Consider the following 12036-nt stretch of genomic DNA (forward strand, 5'->3'; position numbering starts at 1 on the left):
TGTGCAATTCGTTTTGATAAAAGAAAAACTGATTTTTTTTAAAAAAAAAAAACTAGGCAGACTTAGCTGGTGTTATATTAAGTAGAGTGAAAAATATTTACATGTTCACTAACGGCGAAACAAACAGAGAAAAATGAAAAAAAGCTGGGCGATGCTATGACAATTAACGTTCTCGTGATATCTTTACTGGCTTGTTTAATTCGTGCACGATTTTGGATGACGGGCTCCCAATACGCTTCATCATGCATAATAAATTTGTACTTGATGCATGCATACTCCCTCCACCAGTTCCATATTAATTGATGTTTTAGATAAAGTCGAGGTCAAATTTTTATAACTTTAACCATCAATAACTTTTAAAAATATTTAGTTTAAAGTAACTAGAACAACATGTATAGATTTATCTTTCAAAGCACTATAAGTAAACATACATTTATTTATTATATATATTATAATAGAAAAATATGGTCAAAGATATATTTTGTAGACCGTATTATTATCCAAAACGTCAATTAAAATGAAACCGGAGGGAGTACTCCATTTTGCTTATTTTCTCTCATGGGGGTTCTGTCAATAAGACCGTGATATTTTCTTTTTAAATTTTTATTTAGACAATCATTTTGTAAGCTCAAATGTTATGGTTACGTATATCCTAAAAGTAGAGGTTGAGGATGCAATCATCTTTTTTTATCTTAAAAAATGTCTGGGTTATAATACCGCTCAGACATGCCCCTGCTACCTGATTCAGCTCGAACCTACAAAGATCCTACTATGGTATAGGAATAAAATGAAAGGAAAAAAATATTTACTCGGGGTTGAGTCCCAATAATCAAGGAATTTAGGAACACATGAATTACTCAATTGAGTTAATTTTACGCCTCATGAGAGAAAATAGTACATGTTTGTTTAGTAATTTTTTTACCACCTTTTCTGTCCGTAGCCCGCGTAGCGACCCAAATCGTTAGCCCCGGTACAAAGTACAAGTGATTGTAAACTTTCATGTTATTAAATAAAAAGATGAATGTTAAAGGACATGTAGTATAGTGATTGCAATGACCTAAGTAGTACTCAAGATTCTGTGTTCAAATCTTTATAGGAACGAATTTTAGATTGGGCTATTTCCATAATGAAACTATACTTCGAAATCAAAAAGGTAAACCATGCATCGATTTCTGCATTATTTTTTTTCGATTACACACCAATACACACGTGCACACCTGCAAATATATTCCTAATACACACTCAAAAGATACGAAGACTAACGGTAAATCTCAAACCTTGTCAATTAAATTCCTACTAAAAACATAACCGTGTATGTAAAGCATTTAGAGTGGATATCATGATTTAAACCCTAACTAATAAGTAAAATCATATAGTAATAACCATGACTTTACCATCATACCACAAATACTTCTTAGGTTTCCACGATCCAAGCATTCCTTGTTATAGTCAATCAAGTACGCAAAATTTATCTCCACGGTTGTTGTCATTGTTAGGTTGTAGTGTTAAATAGGAGGAATTAAGATGTATAATCAATTATCTGGAGTGATGTCCTCTTAGTACTACATGTAGGGTGACGTCCTCAGTACTCCTCTCCGAGAACAAATTAAAAACTACTTTGCTGCCGGTTTTGTCAACCAAGTTGAATAATAATAATCTTCTCAAAACTGAAACCATTGTTATATGAACCCAAATGATTGTTACTTCCTCCGTTTCACAATATAAGTCATTCTAGCATTTCTTACATTTATATAGTTGTTAATGAATCTAGACATATAGTATGTCTAGATTCATTAACAACTATATGTATATGGGAAATGTTAGAATGATTTACATTATGAAACGGATGTAGTATATGAGATCAAATAGCATGTTGTTGACACCAAAAAGTCTTGACCGGCATCCACACACACACAGGGTCATGCAGAACCAGTGAACCACACACACAGAAACCAGATGAGATGAGTGCAGTAGTGTAGCGCAACAGAAAAAGGCAAAGGCAAAGGCAATGCATATACATACGTTTTCGCAGCTGCGTCATCGTCATTCGGTTGGAGAGACGTATCAGAGTAGATGGATGGATCATGGATCCGTCTCATGGACATCCACTCGGACAGCAACTTTGGGTTGGGACCTTGCTTTCTGCTTCGCCGTCATCTGCTACGACTGCCCTCGGCCCTTACATCCAAAACTGACCACGCAAACTTGCAACAAATGCCGCCCGCGATAGCCGATCGATAGGTTTGCCGGACATGTGCGCGTGTGTGGTATCATGGTGCGCGCTCGATCGACGCAGTGCGCAGCTGCGGACACACACGTACCAATTTCCCGGTCAGAATGTCAGCTCGCAGCAGGGTAGTGATAAGTACTGAAGAGACTAAAGGCTGGCGACGTATATATGTCCACGTGGGGAGAATGAGATCGATCGAGATGGCATGCCAGGCTGAGTGCCCGACACCGGGCCGGTGGTTGCCGGCCGAGATGCTAGCTTTTTTCCAGGATTGTGAGGAAAATGCGTCGCGCTGATCAGTTTCGGTTTCTCTGCTTGCTACATTGCAATAGTAGAAAGGCAGTGCGCCAGTGCCGGTCACGGGCCGCTGGTGAATCGTGATGGTTCGCTGGATGGTTTGACATGTAATTCCATATATGTATGCTAAGATGTCAGGTTCTTGAAACTGTTGGTAGGCCTATGTGGATAGAGGGAGGTGAAGCTTGATTGTGATATTTGTTTTTTTACGGACAGAATAAATGAGCACTGCCACATTCCATCTATCTGTCCAGAATAAATCATCATTCCATCTATCTGTCCAGAAAAAGATAGATGCTCCATTATTCAGTTGCACTCTTTGCAATTGCTTTAAAGAGATCAATCAGTTTGAGGTTCTCTCTCCACTAAAATGAATCATTTACCAGTAAATGCCAGTGAGGAAGTTGGTTTGTATAATACAGTTACAATATCATGTTATTCCAAAGAATATCATGATGCTTGTAAAACTTGTGTAGATTCTTGAGCAAGAGAGTATTGTTTTATGCATATAAATTGATCTCTCGAATACCTCTATTTGACTGTGGCATACAGACTTTATCTCAGACAATAAGAGGGTGTGTTTTGCTTCCCATATCGGATCCCACTAAGATGTTCGGTTAATATCCTCATAGGAGAGAGATTAAGGATATTTTTTTTCACACCTATTATGGTGTGGAATTATTCCCCATCAATTCTCTCCAATCCCTTTTAACGCTCTTCAAACCGAATAAAGCCTAAAAGAGAATGTCTTGTGTATTTTTCGATTCGCTGCACCACTCTTACGGTTAGTTTCAAGGGTAGAAAGTTGAGAGTGCAAAAAGTATCGACTTAACCAAATTGAGTCTATTCCCATAAAAAATATGCTTCCTATGTTTCATATTATAAGTCTTTTGATTTTTTCTCTAGTCAAACCTTTTTAAGTTTGGCCAAATTTATGAAAAAAATAGTAATATTTAAAATATCAAATTAGTTTCATTAAATAATATATTTTGATATTGTATTTGTTTTATGTTGAAAATACTACTATATTTTTCTATAAATTTGGTCAAACTTAAAGAAGTTTGACTAGAAAATAATCAAACGATTTATATGTTATAAAAGTTAGTCGATATAGCGGAACGACGACTAGCATTCTCGATCGCTTCAGTCATTGATCACCCATGACACGCCAGATGATGACACATGAATACACAATATTTGTTAACGAAGTTCAGCCGAAGCCTACATCCCCGAGGCTCTAATTATGGGCGTCCCCAACCAACATAACACCTACCCGGTACGAGTCCATGGCCACGCCGCCATCGTCTCCTTGCGTGTCTACGCTATATTGTAGTCGCTATAGTTACATTGTGGCACCTCCTCTCTATTTAAGAGAGTTGTCGATCGGGTTATAGAGTCCGACTCTAACTCCACCTCCATCACCTATTACAACTCCAAATCTAACTGTAACCAAATAGAACTGGTATATTCAACCACTAGTACAGATCCTTCTATGTGTGACGGGCTCTAACATGCCTGGAAATAGCGGGCCGTCACAAGAAAGTCATCTCAATCGGGCTAAAAAAGTGCCCGATTAAGATATGGTCGCACAGACATATTAGATGGACATAAAACTTAAGCCCGTCACAGATGACACCTATCAGTGACGGGCCGTAGTTTAGACCCGATTGAGATAATATTCCATATCTCAAACGGGCTTGAAGTTGGGGCCCGTCACAGATGACCATCATTCGTGACGAGCACCAACTTTAGGCCCGATTGAGATAACATTCCATATCTCAAACGGGCCTTAAGTTAAGGCCCGTCACAAATGACCATCATCCGTGACGTACACTAACTTAAGGCCCGTCACCGATGAGTATTTTTTCTATTTTTCATATGAAATGTTTATATTTGTAAGTTGAACTATAGCAAAATAATTAACTTGCAGTATAATAATTCATTTTACGAGTCAAAATAATTTTACGGGTAGTAAATAATATCAAATGGAAAAGTCATCAACAACAAAATTGTATAACTCATCAAGATCTATAACTTTTATTTTGGTCATTTTTCTATATAACATTTTTTGAACAGTTTGAATTTGAATTTGAAAATATGACAACTTCAAACAACATTTTCAAATACTAAATGATTTCAACTGAAAAAGTTATCAACAACAAAGTTGAAAAACTCATCAAGAACTATAACTTTTATTTTGGTCATTTTTCTATATAACATTTTTTTGAACCGTTTGAATTTGAATTTAAAAATATGATAACTTCAAACAACATTTTCAAATACTAAATGATTTCAACTGAAAAAGTTATCAACAACAAAGTTGAATAACTCATCAAGATCTAAAACTTTTATTTTGTTCATTTCTTCATCTGACAAAATGTTAGTAAAATTGTTCATAAATTTTACATATATGTGTATAGTTTATAAAACCAGATAAGAGATATGTCAATTTTGTGAACAATGTTACTATCACTTTATCAGATGAATAAATGATCAAAATAAAAGTTATAGATCTTGATGAGTTATTCAACTTTGTTGTTGATAACTTTTTCAGTTGAAATCATTTAGTATTTGAAAATGTTGTTTGAAGTTGTCATATTTTTAAATTCAAATTCAAACGGTTAAAAAATTGTTATATAGAAAAATGACCAAAATAAAAGATATAGATCTTGATGAGTTATTCAACTTTGTTATTGATGACTTTTTCAGTTGAAGTCGTTCACTAACAAAAAAATTCTATCTGAATTTCTCAAACTTTGAATTTAAAATATCAAATTGTTTAAATAGAGTTAGATGGAGAAATGACCAAAAGAAAAATTTTGCACCTCGATGAGCTCTACAACTTTGGTTTCGGTGACTTTTCCATCTGAAATCATTTATTAACCCTAATTTTTCTTCGAAGTTGTCAAATTTTGAAAATTCAAAATTTGAATTGTTCAAATAAACTTATTTGTACAAAGGACCGATACAATAGTTGTAGATCTCGATGAGTTATACAATTTTATTCTTTATGATTTTTGATGGTTGTGTATGTGAATGAATGTATATGAATGGGGGATGTTGGGGTGTGACATATCCTGGCCTAGGGCTTAATAGAATTAATAGAATGCTCATACCAACAAGCTACAACTACTCTTCCGGAAGTAGTTCTCCACAAAAAACTTTGATATTAAACGTGCTTGGTCTGGAGCAATTTTAGGATGGGTGACCGATCGGGAAGTAAACTTCGTGCACACGAATAAGGACAAAAAAAAAGGATTGGCCTGAGAGGGGCTGGACAGCATGGCAAGGCTAGCCAAAAATAAAATTTATTTTTTTTAGGATTATACTCATCAGTGACGGGCATTAACTTAGGCCCGATTGAGATGACTCATCTGTGACGGGCTATAGTTTGACATGTCGTCAGGGTCAAAGCTATCAGTGACGGGCTTTAATTAGGGCCCGATTAAGATAGGTTCATCCGTGACGACCGTTTGCCCGATTGAGATAACTTTTCACATTAGTGACTTCTAGCCTGTGACGGATGCCGTACCCGATTGAGATGGGGGTTGCCGCCAGATTGAGATAATGGTATCCGTTCTAGTGAACACATATTCTAACATTATAGTATAAAACATAAGTATCTTTTTTTCTTTATAGGAATAGACTCAATTTGGTTAAGTCGATACTTTTTGCACTCTCAACTTTCTACCCTTGAAACTAACCGTAAGAACGGGTAGATGGTTTATCCATCAGTTCGTAGCTAACAAGGGTCGTTGCAATTTGCAAAAAAATAATATCCTATAATAGTAAAAAATAGTGATAATTAATAGTATTACGTACGACTGTGATAGTTCAATACGATGGACAGGAAGTTAGATTGGGACATGGAAGCAGATCATGCATGACCGTCTCAATCGCGCGCAACAATAATCTACTCTCTTCGTCCTTAAAAAAAAACTAAAGTAATCTAGTCATGAGTTATAATATTTGACTAATTTGTCATATCATGGGCAAGATAAAGCTACTAGCAGATGGGATTGTACGTGATTAAAGGCACAGAAAAATGCTTCATGAGGTGGTAGTGCTGAGCTTTAGCAAGCTTGCGTGCAACGCTCTCTCCTTTGCTCGACGAGCACCAGATGACCCCGGCAAGAGAATTGCATAGCACCTGGTAATCCCACCAACTCTATCGTCCTCCCACTAGTGAATATTTCCTCCATTTTTCTTTCAGTGTGGGTTGGATCAAATCATATTCTCTACACTTTCTTGGATTAATTTCCGCGTAATTTCCAATTAAAAAAACTGCAGCACTCTCAGCTAGCCAGCTTGATGAACACTACTAGTTGTTCCTACAATTTTCATGCAAATCATGTAGTAAATACAGCTCTATAAGAGACAAATAATACCACCGGCAGACAGTAGATCCAACGCATCTAGACGGTTTTTCGCAGCATCAAAGATTTGCTTCCAGGTTTCCTAGTGCCTCTCGAGTAAGCGCACTATATGGACACTTGGACAGTGATGCAGAGCGTGGCTAAAAGGAGATGGTATGATTCTTATATTTCTGCTTTTTGTTGTGCAACACATTAATTTGGTCTTTCCATCTAAATCGCGTCGATGTAACAGACTTTTTATTTTCCACAAAGATGAACTTTCGCTACCCAAGGTTCCGACCAATTTCTATGGCCACAGTATTTAAAAGTTTTCGCTTGGTATTTTATATACATATAAGGAGCATATGTAAAAGTGAGAGAGTTTGCTATCTATGGAAAACAGTAGTTAAATTTACTAGCATTTGCAAGTTGCAATCATGCATGGAAGGATGGAATTGCACATTCCATATATATGAGTAAATTTCACAGAACTACATGTACTTTAAATCAAATTATCGTAAAACTATATATTTAAGGTAATGTGTCACACAACTATAAATTTAAGACCAAGTATAAAAAAACTACAAATTTAATAACAAAATTATCACAAAACTATAGGGTATGTAGTTTACATCCTTACCTCTAATATTATGTTTGAGTTATAATTGTTCAAATTTTGTGATTAAATTGGTGTAAAATCTGTAGTTTTGTGATAACTTTGTTACTAAATATGTAGTTTTGCGATATTCTACCTTAAATATGTAGTTTTATGATAAATTTAGTGTTAAATTTATAGTTTTGTGATATATGTTAAATCTGTAGTTTTGTGATAGTTTGGCTAAAATCCATATAGTTTTATGAAATTTACTCCATATATATTGAATATATTATTGAATGTTGGCTCCTATCGTGCTTTTCTCTTCTGAGGGACTCTTGTAATGTATATATGTCTAGATTTTGGAGTAAGATAAGTTTAAATAACTCTTTCTTTTTCGCCTTGATCAAGACATTGCATCAATTTTGTAAAAAAGAAAGGATATAAGGAATATAATTACATCCCCACGCTATATAGCTATAGGACACATATAACCATAATGTTTGAATAAGGTGAATGAAGCAAATACATTAATGCTTTCCATGAAACACACAAAAAAAACCATGTATTTTTTATCACAATAATTGAACAATTTCTGCACTATTTCTTTAGAAAATCATGCGATCCAACTAGGGCCTACACGCACATTTGCAAACGGTGACATCTATTGCCATGTTTATTCTAAACAAATAACTCTTGTTTATCAAGAATCTATGTAACACCAATATTTTTTTAAGGCAACAAACCAAACATCCACACTTTAACGAAATATAACGGATTATAATGTATCCCCCCTAACCACCTCTCATTTAATTTTTACTCAATATTACCCCTAAAGGCCCTTCCACTCCTCACATACCCCTTCTCTAATAAGTGGCATTATAGTTTTTTCCCTTTAACCTTAATCTCTCTTAGATGAGTACAACATAGTATTTATTAATTCTAAATTTCAAAAATATTAAATAAAAAATATAAGTAAGGCTTCAAGTTGAATAAAACTCTATATCTATTATTATAATTCTAGAAGTTATTTAAAAACTAAATTTAGAGTGCATAATTAGTCGACATGGTATTGTTAATTAATTACTAATTACTATAGTAAAACGCTGGATACCACGAAGGGACATGGTAGCGATCAAGAGAGGAATGAGCGCTCTAGGAGTCGAACATGAGACGTGCCCGCGCTCCACAGCAGCCCCTTTTGCCACCTGCACTAGCACGCAGTCTCACTTCCTAAAGTATCAACTATCAAGTAAATACATTGGAACATTAAAATAATAATTGATAAAGGTACTAGGATGATTCTATATACAATTTAGAATTAGACTACATTTGAGTTTTGTATCTATAAATGCAATTATATTGTTTATTATATATTAAATGGTATTTAAATATAATCCCCAATAAATAAGATAACTGATTAACAACTAATATTGTTGTTAACGCGAAAAACACGCAATGGCCTAAGAGATATGCTTAACTCTAGTGCAGGTCCAAAGAAATTGCCTTCAGGTTCTCAGCGTGCTAGCTGGTTTGATTGTGCAACCAACAAGAAAGAAAAAGGAAAAAGTTAAATCCACCAACGATAGCAGATCGGCTGGATTGCCGATGACGTATCTTCCGGAGCCATGCCGATGTGACTTGCATCGGACCAGCAAGGGAAGATAAAACGTAGAGATTATTAGATCTACTTGATTGGCTGTAGATGTCAATGATACATAGCCTATCCAACGAAACACACTTAGATCGGGTGATTGGGATAGATCGGATGTTATGCCGAGACAGTATAAATCACTCAATATCTAACTGTACCTCAAAGCAGAGGTTACGTAGGTTCATAGCATAGTTGATGGGGCAAACCTAACGTGTATCGGCTAGTACTCCGATACCGCTTTATACTAAGATATCAGCGCAGATAAAATATACAAAACAAAGATCAATATGGCAAGCAGGGTGCATTAACAAATTGATATATAGAAAGCCTAATATGCTTTAAGCGAATGAGATCTTCATATAAAGGGCAGATTTAGACGATCAAGAACCGGGTAGGGAAACAAAACGGCTAAATCAGGTAAGATCGGCTGAAACCCCGATACTATCTCTATTAGTAATCAAAGAAAGAGCTAGATAAGACGTCTCAAGATAGCACTTAACAGATCGAACCTAACCGATGCAACATTAAGCGTGAAAAGAAACATAAGATCTAAGCAAATCAATGAGAACTCATTCAAGATGGTAGATATACTGCACAATCTAGCTTGGTGTCGATATCTAAATTTATCGGCCGTTTTCGATGATAGAGGCTAGCCGATGAAGTTAGATGACGAAATCTATCTAGATTATACAGCATATATGATAACTCGGTGAATCACATAAACAGGATTAGAGTGTCATAAAGATGTAAGCACTAATCCAGAGAACACAAACCGCCATAGCAAGCTTTACCTCTTTGTCGGAGATCGAACCCGATGTAGCCCAACTCGAAAGCAAAAACTCGTCGAAACAATGAGAATAGAAAAGGGTGGCGATGCGCCGAAGTATTATTGAACTGTCGTTCTGTGATTACAAGGTGTCAGGTCATATTTATACCCGAAGTCAGGGCCGGCCCTTGCCCTATGCAGCCAAGGCGACCGCCGGGGGTGGGGGGGCAACACCTAATACTAGTAATCTAGTACCTTATCCGATGTTGAGATCAATGATTTTTATTCAGAATTAAAGGTATTGCAAGTGAGTTTTCTAAATTCTTCGATATGATGTCCGCGCCTGAGATTCTGAAATTTGTTATGAATGCATATTTCTATCCAAATGTTTCAGATGCCTATTGAATTCTCTTAACCGTACCTGTGACGGTAGCTTCAGCTGAGAAGTTTTTCAAAATTGAAGTTGTTGAAGAACTATTTGAGATCAACTATGTCACAAGAAAGGTCAAATGGCTTGGCTATGTGCTCAATTGAGAAGGATATATCGGACACTATTGATCTTAATTCCGTTCTGGATGATTTTGCATCAAGAAATGCCTGAAGAAGTATCTTTACATAGGAAGCAGTGGATACGATGGGGTTCTATTCTTCATTAAGTTAATGAATAATGATATTAGTTCCAAGTTTCAAATATATTGTTATTTTGGTCGACTTTATTTCTTAATAATTACCAGGCATGTTAAATTTAATATATGGATGTATTACAAGAATATGCGGATGGGCCAAAAAAATAAATAGTTTGGGCCAGAAGGAAAAGAAACAGATGTGAGAAAAAGGAATAAGTTCATCTAAGGTCCCTTAACTTTCAACGAATCCGATTTTCGTCCTTCAACCACAAAACCAGATACAACGGGTCCCTCAACTATCAAAACCGGTGCAGATTAGATCCCTCGGCGGTTTTGAAGGCGGTTTTGGCTGACATAGCACCTATGTGGCTAGTTTGACTTGGTCTTGATCTGACGTGGCATTGACGTGGCGCTTACGTGGCAATTCGATCCGGAAAAATAATAAAGCCCGTGGGACCCACATGTCAGTTTCACATAGAAATTAATAAAAAATGGTGGGGCCCACGTGGGCCCCACATGTCATCCTCACCCCTCTTCTTCCTCCTCTCTCCCAATCTCCCCTCTTTCCTCACTGACCGGTGGAGCGGGGCGATGGACGGGGTGGAGCGGGGAGGCCGGCGGAGCGGAGCAGGTTCGCGGGCCTCACTGACCAGTGGAGCGGGCCGATGGACGGGGCGGAGCGGAGCAGGTTCGCGGGCAGAGCGGCGGCGGCGGCATGTCACCCTCACTCCCCTCTTCTTCCACCTCTCAACCTTTTTGTCGGTGGGGAGCCGACGCGGTGACTGGGCATCGGCGGCGCGCCGGAACACAAGGCAACGACGGCGTGGAGGAGGGTGGTGCCGTTGGCGCGGCAAGGGAGGTGCTGGTGACGATGGGGGCGGTGGGAGAGGAGGAGAGCGTCGGCAACGCGGGAAAGGGCGACGAACGGCGCGGCAAGGGAGGAGTTGAGCGGGCGGGTGGCGGGAGAGCGAGAGAGGGCGACGGGCGGCAAGGGAGGAGCTGAGCGGCGGCGCGCAGCGGGAGAGAAGCTGGGCGGCTACCGCCGCCGCCGAGGAGGGCGTCGCAACGGGCGGCAGAGAGATGGGCGGCTGCCGGCTGCCGTCAGGGAGAAGGTGCAGTTCCCCGCTTCTTACCATTGCCGCTCCGGCTACCACCGCTCCGCGTGCCCCGCTCTGCTCCGCCCGCGGCCCGCCGCCGCCGTGCTCCGCTCCAGCCGCCCCACTCCACCGGCCCGCTCCGGCTGCCGCCGCTCCGCCTGCCCCGCTCCGCTCCGCCCGCGGACCTGCTCCGCTCCGGCCGCCCCGTCCTTCGCCCGCTCTAGTCGTCGCCGCCCCGCTCCACCGGTCAGTGAGGAAAGAGAGGGGAGATGGGGAGAGAGGAGGAAGAGGGGTAAGGATGACATGTGGGGCCCACGTGGGGCCACGTAAGCGCCACGTCAATACCACGTCAGATCAAGACCAAGTCAAACTAGCCACGTAGGTGCCACGTCAGCCAAAACCGCCTTCAAAACCAC

Source organism: Oryza sativa, chromosome 1 (assembly GCF_034140825.1).
Source record: "Oryza sativa Japonica Group chromosome 1, ASM3414082v1".
NCBI classification, from domain to species: domain Eukaryota; kingdom Viridiplantae; phylum Streptophyta; class Magnoliopsida; order Poales; family Poaceae; genus Oryza; species Oryza sativa.